The 12,939-nt window shown below is 42.6% G+C and overlaps 1 long non-coding RNA gene across 2 annotated transcripts; it reads right to left on the minus strand.

Annotated features, from left to right (window-relative positions):
* Positions 1-1,667: 1,667 nt before the first annotated feature.
* On the minus strand, positions 1,668-11,105 carry LOC311267952. Of its 2 annotated transcripts, XR_014623893.1 has the most exons (6): positions 11,021-11,105; positions 10,670-10,757; positions 9,801-9,859; positions 9,544-9,637; positions 2,786-2,848; positions 1,668-2,625 (listed from the first exon to the last, which is right to left on the minus strand). It is a non-coding gene; the product is annotated as an uncharacterized lncRNA (long non-coding RNA). The 2 variants fall into 2 exon arrangements; XR_014623894.1 differs by having other exon boundaries at positions 10,670-11,103.
* Between the last annotated feature and the right edge of the window lie 1,834 nt (positions 11,106-12,939).

The following is a 12,939-nucleotide window of genomic DNA, read 5'->3' on the forward strand; positions in this document are numbered from 1 at the left end:
AATTATAATCCAATCAGGGTTATTTTAATGTATTCCGATAAAGTTACTAATTACCTGTTAAAAAATGTAGTCAGTAACATAATCCAAGTATCACAATATTAAAGAAATGTTTTTTAAATTCTAATCCTGTTAGTAATCCTCTTTTGACTGAATGTATCTGTAATGTAATTACATCTTTTTTTCTGTAACTTTAGCAGAATACAGTTACCTTTTTTTGTATCCTAATTATGTAATCCCATTACATGTATGGGCCATGCCTGATCCAATACATTGTTCTGAAATGAACTAGTCAACATAATGGTACTTGAAACTTTGAGTATCTTATGATGCTAATACGTCTGTACTTTTACAAAAGTAAAACTTAAAAGGAAGAAGTTCTACTTGTAAAAAAGTATTTCTACTCATACAAAAGTATCTGAACACTTCTTTGAAGACTGACTGGCTTCACTCACACCACAGGTATTCTTTGCTAACTAACAATCAAAAAGTGAAGGTATTCATTAAACTTGATTCAACTCTGGCTGTTATGCAAAGTTGTAAATCCCCTTTGAAGACAACATAGAAACTGAGGTCCACAAACAAAACATTATCCCATCTGAAGATAAACACCGTGTCGCGGTCATGCTTACTGGCATAGTCATTTCACTAAGCTTGGAGTGTATGTGTTGCTAAGAGACGCGCAAATGTGTATGTGTGTGTGTGGAATGTGTGACGTCCGCTCTCTCAAAGGGGCGAGGCTGTCTGTGCAGGACTTTGCCGCTAACACACACACCCAAAGACTTCAGGGGAAGAAGGGGAAGTCATAAAGCCTCTAATAGCCTGTCTCTGAAGCTCGTGTTACTGTCTGTGTGTGTGTGTGTGTGTGTGTGTGTGTGTGTGTGTGTGTGTTGGGGGGGTCCTATATGTTTGACAGGTGCAGATCAAACCAAGCTTGGACACAAGCACCTCACACTCACACACAAAGACCCTGATGTACATAAGTTTCTGCTGTTTTCTCCCCATGAGGACTCGTGAAACCACCATTACCACTGGGCGGTTTGAATCATTATGGATGCGTTACTGATGATTTATAATCTTCATAAGTAAAACACAGGGAGGAAGATTTTCTCTCGCTCTGACAGGGACATTAAAATCACCACAATAAGAGCCACACGAACTGTAACTCAAATTTACACTCGGGTTGACTCATACCAGCAGATCTCTCTCGCTCAATAAATAATTTCCACATCGAAACAGTGTTTAAGCGATCTGGAAATATCAGTTGTGCTTTGTCTCTTTTTGCTTAGATTAGTGTAACCCTGCACTCCTGCCCCAGTTAAAGTCCCTCTCTCAGCATAAAAAAGCAGCTTGAGGTTTCACCAAAACAAGAGACGAAACCACTTTACATCAACATATTATCACACTGACATTAATACTCAGAACTGATAAGGTTACGACTTTAACAAATACCGCTTTGGCTTGGATGCACTTGTATGTGGTGTCGAATAATCAGCTTCCAACTGCACACATTCAGTCTCAAAGCAAGATCCACAGCTTTTCTTTGATTATACGCCCCTTGATCATCCCGTAATACTCATCTTGAGACTTGCTTTAATGTAACAACCTTTTATTATTTTTTCTAGCCTTCTTAATATGACTTTAACATTTGTTCTGAATTTTCTCAACACATCTGGTAATGATTTTCTCCATGAAATGAAAAGTGCTTTGTCTTTTTAATAGTGGTTTACAATTGAAAATCACTATTTTATTCATACACTTACATGTGCACATACGTGTATGCATTCTTGGATAAAAGCTAAATAACAAACATCTCAGAACAAGTTTGCAAAACGGTACTGAAAGTATGCGCTGACATCCAAACAACTGCTATTAGCAGGGTTTGAGTTAACAGTATCTTTCAAGATGTAAAAAAAACCTTCTTTCTGGAACATAATGATAGAAATTTGTGTTGGGTTAGGGGCTCACAAAAAACATAACAACACACACCATGAAAACATAAACAGTTCCATAAATAAATAAGAGCAGGAGAGCAAAGCTGCATATAAAAGAGGTGTCAATTGGGCCTCTTGTAAATTAGATATTGTAAGTTCTCTGATCATCACTATCTGTTCGGAGGGATGCTTAAAAACATGCAAATTTTTGCAACTCTCCATACAACATCCTCAACATTTAGAACAGTTTGTCCGCCATAACACTGCACATTTAGCTTGGTCCTCTTCCTGCCTGCTATTGACTCAAACAGCCTCTGCTCATTTATTAGCAGCTGTGCAGCCAATTATCTCCCTGCCCCCTTTCCTGTGTTCTAGCAGCAGCCTTGGCCGTGCACAGGGGAGGAGAGGGAAGGGAAGGGAAGGGAAGGAGGGAGGGAAGGAGGCAGAGAAGAGACGAGGAAGGGGAGGGCCTCCTCTCCTCTGACATCGTCATAAAGGAATCCCCTGCACTGGGTTGGTCCCGCCCACTCTCTTACTCTCACCCTGTCTGGCTCCCAGACTCACTCTGGTCCACACACACTGCTGTCTGCACAGTCGAAGGAGAAACAGACCCACGAGAGGGACGGAGAGTGGGAGACACAGAGATGGAGAGTTGGGGGGACGACAACTGTGAAGTTCAACTTCGAGTGTGACGCTGGAGAGCGTGGGGAAAGGGAAATTGAGACAGATGAAAGGAGTAAAAACTGTTGTCTCAGGTAGGTGCAGCATCGCGTCTGCCTCTTCTCAGAAGTTGACTGTTGACTTTTTACTGTTTTATGACTTTATGACCCGGAAAATCTGCACTTTTCTCTTACTTTTTTTTTTCTTGAACCACTGGTCTCCCACAGAGAGGCACTTCACACTCTGGCTCCTGCAACCTGTTGATCAGGACAAACATTCACACGGAGCGACAGTAATGTCTGCCTGCTGTTAAAATGTACTGTAATGTTAGCACTGGAATATTGCCTTGATCAGAGTCTGCCACTGTGGACCGGCTCCATTACAAAGGTCAGACGTAAATAGTTCCTTTGAATGGGATGGCTTAATTTCTGTCTGTCTTTCTGGCTGCTTGTCTGCCTGTCCGTCTATACAGTGTGCCTGTTATTTTAGGGATTATATCTCCACCCGTCTGAAGGTTTTTTTGCGTAATTGCTTTGCCTCTACCTGTTTGTCTGCTTTCCTCTCCAACTATCTGCTCACGGTATGTATGTCATCCAACTACCTATGTGTGCAATCTATCTATCTCCATGTGCATCAATCTGTGTACCTCCCCGCTGGGTGTTCACAGAGTGAGAACAGAGGTCATAAAAAGTTTTAGAAAAGCAGTCGAGGGACGAAATGGTAGTGGCGAAGCGAGGCCGGAGCCGCTCGAACATTCCTCTCATTGTTCAGAGTCCCTGTAAGTCTGCGAGCTCCCAAACCTCCATGAAAGGAAGGGAATCCAGCAGCTACTGTAGCTAACCCAGTTTCAGCCACAGTTCAGGGCCGGCTGTCTCCGTCTCCCTGTCCGCCCTCTGGGAGTGTTGGTTAAGACCAAATCGGGCAGTAGAAGGCGAAAATGGAGCTTGAGGTCATTAACGTGACACTGGAGCACGGAGGAAAGACAAGATAAGAATGAGTTGATTTCACTTTGCTCTGTATGTGACTGACTTCAGATAACCTCTATGCTAAAAGAGAGCAGAGAGAGGTGGGAAGTATTATTATTCTGCCTTTTACAGTGAGGAATCATTAGATTGGAAAACTGACCAGGGAAGGCCAGATTCATGAATGGATGGAGGAAAGAGGGAATAGAAGGAGGAGAGAAGGTGGGGATCCAGGACCGAAGCCTTGGCTTTGGTGGGGTGGGTGTGCCCGGCAGCAATCTGTAGGAATGGGCCCAGGCTCAGGAAACCGTGGCGTAGTGGAATAAAAGTGTGTGTGTGAGTTGAGTTTTTTGCATCCATTTGTGCATGTGTGGTTCAGTGGCAGCAGGGCGGCTGTACACTAAGTACAGGGCTGGTGGCGGTGAGGGTGTTTGGCAAAGAATCAGGCTGAGGATAGGGTTACACACATTGGGCTACAGGGAGTGGACCACGGGCTTGGGCTGGGCTCTTCACTGCTGAGGCTAGCTTTACAGCCCGAAGAGACTTTGAGCTTTTCTCTTTTTTTTTCTCAATCTGGAGCTGGAAATACTTTTTTTTTATGTTCAGACTAATGTCCCACATGTGGTGGTGCGTTCCATTGATTCCAAGCCAGCCAATGAACGCTCGCCTTTGATTCAAGAAAACGGCAACAGAGAAGGCCCATAGTGGAGCGCAAGTCCTTGTTTGAATGTCACTGAATGTCACGGGCTCTGCAATAATTACGCCCTCACACGAAACATGAAACAAATACAACCGCACATGCACACACATACCCCCAGACACACTCTGTCTGGTAGAAAGAGAGCCAGGGTGTGGTACGATGTAAGGTGTGTGGGTTCAAAGTGTTTTCTGCATTTTCACTACAGTTTTTAACCAGCTTTAAAGACGGGGTTAGGAAACCGACAGTGCTGAATTAGAATCCATCCACCAGATTAAAGAGGGCAAGGCCTATGAAAGTTAGGTTGCACTGCTGTGACTGCTCAGATCAAAGACTGAAAAGTTAGTTGTAGAGGAAGCGCTGCCGCAGTTTCTGCTTCGTCAGGCATCTTTCCTCATCTGTTCACCTTCTTGGACTCTACTTAATACAGTCACTTTTCCATGTCTTCCTCCTCTGCGAGCCAGCTTCTGCACCTATCAGCGCATGGTGTAACGGATACGATAGCAATTATGAAAAGCAAATGTGGCATATTTACACTCTGAGGAGGGAATTCAGATGTTATTGTTGCCCTTGTGTGCTCCAGTGTTGACATAATGTCTTGAACCATTAAACTTAGAAGTATCGATTTCACATGAAGCCGCGGTTGGAAACAAACTGCCCTCTGTAAAATTCTCTGATGCAATGGAAAGATACAAAAATGGCTTCGGTTTGATCATTATTAATGAAGTGCACAATACAAGCGCACAGCCAGCCCGTGGGTCACCCCTCTTACTGTTTGCCCTGTGTAGCGGTTCACAGCCCGGAGGTGTGAATGATGTCAGATTGGTATGTATTTGTACTATTCCTGGTTTATGAGACGGGGTGAGAACCAAGCTAATGCACATGCCATGTTTGCCCGGCAGCCCCCGACATAACTGTGTTTGTTTATTGATAGCAGGCATATTATGCGTGGAGGGCAGATTGTGTCTGGCCTGTGAGCATTTGTGTGCATTTCTTAGTGCATCTGTGTGTGCGCGCACACACAAGGGCATAGGGAGAGAGAAGATATGTGTTGAAACAACAAGGGGTTGAGATCCAGCTGTCTCAACAGAGGCTTTTCCACTTAACTGTGTGCCCTTGTGTAAACGGCAAAGTCAATTCTGAACTCTGGCTGAAAGGGAGAGACGGTCTGAGAAAACAGCCAGTGGCCACGTCTACACTTGGACCGCCATACGTCGTGTGCGTGAATATAAACTGAGTAGAACACACACATAGCCTAAAGCGTGCAGCCTTAAACCATCAAAGCACCCGCACACAAGGCCATAAGCCATGAAGACACTCTTAAAAACAAAGGTTTTAACTTTACCAGGGTACATCTGCTGGCGACTGTCACCCAGTGAATTTTCCTATTCTACGCCTCCGTCAGGATACAACACGTTGGCACAATTATGAGCTGCCAATAAGTGGCAGCCCACATGGCAGAACCTTATGATTATTCTTAACCATAATAAACATCCAATTTGAGAAGAGTGTAACAACAGGATTGCCTGGCTCCGCCGTGGGACTTAAAAAAACACAAGACGGGCCAAATGCAAAAGTGAGACATGTCAAGATCCTTGCAGCGAGCGTTTGAGGTGAGGTGTTGGACAACGTGCGTCAACCAGAATGCCGTCATTACAGGGGAAGGGAAGGAATGAGCTCATAGACATTAACGGCTGCGGGTTCGACGGGGGGAACGCGAAAGGGGAGAGAGAGAGAGAAACCCATGGAAAAGATGAAAAGGGAGAGAAAATAACACACGAGATGAACCGCTGCCAGATGAAAGGATGGTGGGATAGAGGGTTTTAGGTTGATGGAGGAGAGGAGTTAAAGGGGAGTTAGCACGCCGTCTTTGATGGGTGCTGGGACCTTAAACGACCTTCTGTATTGAGACGGTCTTATTGTGACCATGTGGAGACGGACCAACAAAGGGCTGCAATGCACGTCTCATAAAACTAAACTGAACTTAAGGAGCCGCTCACAAGTAAAATCCAGCAGGAAATGTGTAAAGATTCACTTTTATGTAGATATTATAGTTTGTGAAAATAATAACTCTTCTAGCCTGGTCTTAAAATTATGCTAAACTATCAGGAGAGTGAAAAATGCTTCTTGTAATGTAATCTGTGTCCAAGTACAAAGCAAGAGCAGACAGTGAGTGAAACCACTGTTTTCAGCTTTCCCAGTAGCACCAAACTCAGTGTGTCCTGAACGGTTATAATCTGGTGTTATTGGTTGATTGGACCGCGGACTGAGAGAAAGAACATTGGCCTGAAGGAAACTGAAAAGTGTCTGCACATGAAACACGGTTTAGATTTCGTGTGAGGATGCTTGCTGCTTAAAGACCAACACTCTGATCTGGCTGATTTTAATGACAACAATGATACAGCATTGGTGAGTGCACTGTGTCCCTGGCACAGCTCTCTGGTCAGGCCCAGAATGACAACAGACAGCCAGCTAGAACTTATTTAGAGTCCGGAGTTCCCCAAAGGTGTCCCACTGACTCATACCTTGTGCATGGTGGAATATTCGCGCTGCGAAAATGAAGAGACTTGACGGCAAAATAGCTTTCAGTGTGGATCTGAGGCTTGGAATGACATTCAGTTATTTAAATATGTCCTGTCCAGACAAGTATAATTTAACAAAAAGGAATTCAGAGTAAGAGGTTCTGCTCCAGGGACTGATGAGTGTGTGTGTTTGTCCTTCTTAGTTCGTGTAGGATGTGTCGGATATCACTTGACAGACAGTAATATGCAGAAAAATCCTATAAATACAGTATCGCTTTCCGTACACAAGATCAAAAGATTCCTGAAAATTTCTGGCGAGATTTAGCGGCTTTGCAGCGGAGGAAACACAGTCCTGTGCTGTTCTTTTCCACACTAGGGGCACAGATAAAGGGGCAGAAGCAGAGCAGAGCGGGGGCAAACGTCTTTAAAGGGAGTGCCACTTGACTGGCCACTTCCTTCTAACCTAATTCTCCATTCTGTCATTGAAAAGCTATTTTTATAAGAGGCCACGGGAAGTCTGGGAGTAGACAAGAACCATGCACATACACAGGGGCTGAAAGAGCGCAATGACTATGACCTGTGAATGACAAAGATTTAGCACAGCGGAGGGTGATAAGACAGAGATGTGGGCAAGAGGTAAAATGGTATTAGAGGGGAGGATGATGAAGCAGCTCAGTTAGGGTATTTATTATTTGTGTTTTGCGTGCTTTGACGTCTCCTTCTCACCACAAAACTGTCTAGTTGTCTCTGTTGGCCAGGGGAATTCCTGGCAGAGTGATTTTTGAGACTACAGGACTGAATCACATTGCCAGGGATTTCCAATGGCTGACATGAAGAAAGCAAGCTCTATCTCACACACCGATGCACACTAATCTGCCAACTCACAACACAAGTCACACACCCATGTTTCTCATTTGCATACTCGCACACAAACACACCCATCACTGTCAGGAACAGACGCCCATGCAACCTGGCTGTGCGGCAGCAGGACTTAACCCACATGTGAACAGTGAGTGTGTGCCGTGTTCACAGTGGTTAAGTTCTGCCGCCACAGGGCTGCAGCCGGCGGGGGGGTGGAAAGGTTAGGGAGGGGCCGCACTGCATCAAACCGCTGCTGCTCACATCAACACCAGACTTCAGACGAGCAGGATGGCATCTAACGCAAAACGCTGCTCACTGCAGTTGACCTAGAGCCATTTTATATCCTCCAAAGACCCCAAAATATGAATTGTGTTATATGTGTTTTCCGATCCACCATTTTTATGAGCACATGAAACGAACATAAATGCCATATTGCCATCAGGTTTTTAACAGCTTTTTGAATTATGTTGCACCTGCTTGGAGAATAAGCACCGCCAGCTGTTAATCTCAATCGTAAATGCGCAAAATTTGTTTTTCTCTAGCCGGTTTTCTGGAAACTCTGTTAAAATTTGCGGCACATTTTAATGGCGCCAAACAGACCAGCAGTCCGTCAATGAAAAGGTCAACAGCATGCTGCTTCTCATTCACTAGATTGACTAATTCCTCTCCACCAAACTTGAGAATCACACCTAATCACTTCTACCGTGAAACGTGTGGGTGACTCACTTGTGTGTGGTAAGCGTCAGGGTGGTGCACTGTGGCCGAGGGCAGGTATAAGCTTCTATAAGCTTCTGGTAATAACTTGTGATCTGTTGAAATTAGCTGAAATAGTGCGGCTTCAGTGTGTCTGTGTCTGCTAAATGTCAGCTGTCTCATTAGTGCTGAGGACTGCTCCTGTTCCTGTCGGGCGAGCAGCAATATGTCATCATATGTTGTCATTTGTATCGCCTGCTGCCAGGGTCTCTCAGGGGCATCGTATGTGTAGCTCTCTGTTTGCGTTCATATGTTTTTAATGCCTCCACTTGTTGATTTTCTGCATGAGCATCAGTGTCTGTTTGACTTGTGTGTGCGGTGTTCTGACTTTTGTGTGTGTGTGTGTGTGTGTGTGTGTGTGTGTGTGTGTGTGTGTGTGTGTGTGTGTGTCTGTATGCCCCCACCCCTCACCCCCTGCTGGGTCGGTCTCCTGTGCCTGCTGTGCTGATAATCAGTGTGTGACGTCGGCTGGCTCAGTTCAGCAGGAACAGGGGACTGGTCTCATTTCCACACACACACACACACATGTATAAACACACATACACACAGCTGAGTTTAATAATGACTGTAGCCTGTTAATTGTCTTTAAGTCTGAATGTGTGCATGTATTTTTAAATGCATTTCCTTTGAGATGTTTGTGTTAAACTGTGATTTATCTCAGTGAATTCTTAGTGGCTACATTTTTCAATACATTCTGTAATGAAACACTTCCCTTGGATTTATTCCTGCTCTTTTATTGCATTTATTGACCATTAAACGCTACAATTTTGATGAAACATTATAAGCTATTTTAATCAAAAAATCAATGTGGAGATTAAAGTAATTACACTTTGGACGGCACACCTTGCTTGTAATATTAAGTATGTTGAAATATGTCCTTCAGTAGTTTGCATGTATTGCTGATATTATTTCATAATTACTTGTCAGTTCTGTTCATTGTCTGTTTTTGCTGTTATGTTTGTAAAAAAAACAAATGTCTGGTTGATGGCTGTTGTTTCACCTATATTAAGTATTAAAATGAAATTTCTTTGAAAAAGCAGTATATGTGTCTGGTGGTTTTTTTGTTAACCATGCCTTCAGTAATAGGATAAATTGTACATCACAAACACAATATTGAACAAATATTATACACATATATATTCCTATTCACTATCTACCTTTCTCAGTCTTCTTCCTCTTTTCGTTCAGTTTATGGACAGCAAATCAAAAGCTGGTTTTGATTCCTAAAAATGATTTCACCAAGGTTTTTCACTGTAAAACACAAGTTCCTCTTATCAGAGTAATACACAGAAAGTCTGTATAAAGTCTGTATAATCTCACAGCACCAGGTTGCCAATTGGTAAGAAAAAATCAATTATCACAATATGTTGCTTTAGTTAGGTCACAGTACAATTATGCAACATTAACTTTCAACCTCGTATGAGTTCTGCAGTCTGACACTTGTTCCACACGTTTGCATAGCTGAAGGTTTTTCTGAGATGTTGGTGAAAAGAATTAAGAAAACAGAGAGACCATCATGAAGTTTCATAGTACCATTATCAATAAAATGGGAAAATGTGCATTACTAACTACAAATCTATATCTACATACACAATTCAATAATAACCTTCAAAGACACAATGACAAAATTACTTTAAAGTCTTTCTATTTTTTTTCATAGTTACTTGAAGTTGAAATAAATGCAGCTGAGCTATGAGAATGTTGTGATCCAGTTTATCTCATTCCTTAAAATCTGCACCTGCTAATATCAGTAAACATTCATATGACAACAAGTACTGGAAGAGCTAACACAGCACTGAACCATCATTTCCTTTAAAGAAAACCTATATGAGATATATTACCTCCTCTGACATTTGCTTCACCTTCTAGCTGAACAAAAACATGGTGCAAATGTTGTACACTTTGTGTATATTGGAGTGTATTAACCCTCTGGAGTGCAGGTTTTATTTTGCTTCATTTTTGTCTTTGTTAAGCACCTCTTAAACTGTCCTTACCCCACCTGTGTGGTATCTATAAACTAAGCTATGAGTCTGACTTTTTATCAATTTTATCAAAGTAGTTAAAATAAAGCTACCAGAAACATCAGTCATAATCAATCAAAATATTATTATAAGACGGTTCTAGTTTGTAAAACACATTCTTTTCACTGCGTATGTGGAAAAATGCAGTTTATTTACATATAGCTGATTTTATCACAAACTGTTGTGCCCTTGTCACTGAAAGTCTATATATGCATGTAAATCACTGGAAATATTAATAATTTACAGGCAACATTTCACTCACTGAAGGTTTCCTGGTTGAGGCCTACAGAGAGACACTGAGAAAGGTGAAGGGAAACCTGTCACTGCACATCCTCTTTATTTCCCTGTTACTGTGGAAACCAGTAATAATGCAAAGTGGTTATTTAAAAAAAAAAAAGAAAAAAAAAAAAAGGACAGATCTTAAAAAGATGGTGACATGCAGTAAGCATTAGCCTAATCTGGATGTTTGTCCTAGCCGGGTGGTTACTACAGCAACAGTGACACATGGCCGTCATCAGCCTCAGCCTGCTGCGTCAGAGGAGGAGACGGCGGTTCAACTGACGACTTCCTCTTCCTGTCCTGAGAAAGCAGCGTGAGGTAGAAGCAGCCTTACCTTTAGGTAACCTTCTCCTACTTCTCTCTTCCATTCGTCAACGTCTTTTCCCGCCCTCCATACATTTATTGCCCTTTTGTTTTCCGTCTATAGTTACAGAAGTTATCTTTATGTCTCAGCCCCTCCTCGCGCTGCAAACCCTTGCTACACCCACGCACATGCACTCCCTCACCTGCCGCTACCTCTTCGGGTCGGCCAATAGGCTTCCGAGGTGGGTGTTCCCATGGCAACATAACAGGTAAACAGAGGTGGAGATAAGGAGCCAGGACGATGCAACAGAAGGGTGTAGGTTTGGTTTCAGGGGGGGTTAACTTATTATGTGCTTTCTTTTTATGCCTCATAGACTAAAATTGATAATATTGTTTTTTAGGACAGCTAGAACAAATGTTGCATTCCCTTTTTCAGCCCTCTCATGATGCACACAGCACCAACAAGCTCTGCCATGCCTGACCACACCCATCGTTCACCATTCAGTACTCCCTATACTATGAACACTTAGAGTACCCCTCCAGCCAGAAATGTGTTTTTCTACAGTTAAATGTTTCAGCTTCACTCTGTAGAATGACATACGTGTTACTTTTTTCATACTCATTGTAAATCGGATTTTAAGAGGCAGGCCTACAAGCATGATTTGTGACATCACAAATAGTCAGTATTTAGTTACACGTGTGTTGCGGAAACTTGAATCCTCCAGTGCACATACACTGAGAATGGACTTGACAGTTAAACTTGTGAAATGAAGAATATATGCATTTTCTCATATTATGATTTGTTTTTACTGAAGAATGAGTAGGTGCCATTTAAATGATTTTTGTAAGGTAATAATACTTTTTTCTGTAAAAACTATGTCAGACACATGGGGGATATTTTTTTGCACGTGTGGAAGGTATCTGTAATAGTTTCCACTTACTGATCATGATCTTTTTGTGACCCCGCTGCCAGCTGTAGAGACACACAATGCTTATTTTTGCATCTGTGTGCTCTGCATTTGGAGCATTGCATTGTGGGATAGTTAACAGAAATACTTTTTTCATTCCTTTGTGGAAATTTGAGGGCAATATATAGCAGATACCTTGACACACTCAAAAATCGGCCACTTAAATGAAATGGCAGTCAGTTAATGAAGAGCATTATATAGTAAATAGGGACTTATTTTGGACACAGCCTGAGAGTCGGAACCCAGGGACGCTCATAAAGCTCATAGCTGTGAGCATAAGACAATACAGGAATTCTTATCAGCCCTGATCTTCTATAATCTGGTCGCTTGATGTTACGAAGACACAGTTCATCGAGACTTGAGGGGAAAAAAAATATCTTAAACAATTAAAGTGATTGGAAAAATATGCAAATGTGCACACATCAATCCACCATGTATGAAAGAAAGAATTATTTTCCCTCCAATCCACACAGATCCACCCCACCCTGCAGCTGTGCAGCAGGTCAGCTCCCCCTCTGTCTTTTCCTTCTTCTCCCTCCCTCCCTGTCTGACTGTCTTATGGTTCTCACCATAAAAAAAAAAAAAAAAAAGCCGCCAATCTGTCCGGGAGAAGACATAATTGCCATTATGACTGCTGCGGCCCTGGACATCACACACAGTGTACTGATTGTTCCACAGAGGAGGACGGGGCAAACACTGTCTGCTCAGTGTGCAGACGCCACACAATATTATCATAGCGTGACTACAGCTCATCACACACACAGTCACTATCTTAGTCTTTTCAGCCCCCTCACTATCCCTGTAATCTTTCCATTAAGCACAGAACAAACATAAGTTTCTATAGGGCTGAGAATCCATACACCACTGCCTTTTTAAAAAAAAAACGTCGAGCCCTGGGTAAACATACAGTCACACAGTGCCGCCGCCAATAGGAAATGATAGAAGTACTGAATGGAAAAGCCGTTTGTACATACAGAAACGC

The sequence above is a fragment of the Pagrus pagrus genome (assembly GCF_965226575.1).
Source record: "Pagrus pagrus genome assembly, chromosome: 13".
In the NCBI taxonomy this organism is placed as follows: domain Eukaryota; kingdom Metazoa; phylum Chordata; class Actinopteri; order Spariformes; family Sparidae; genus Pagrus; species Pagrus pagrus.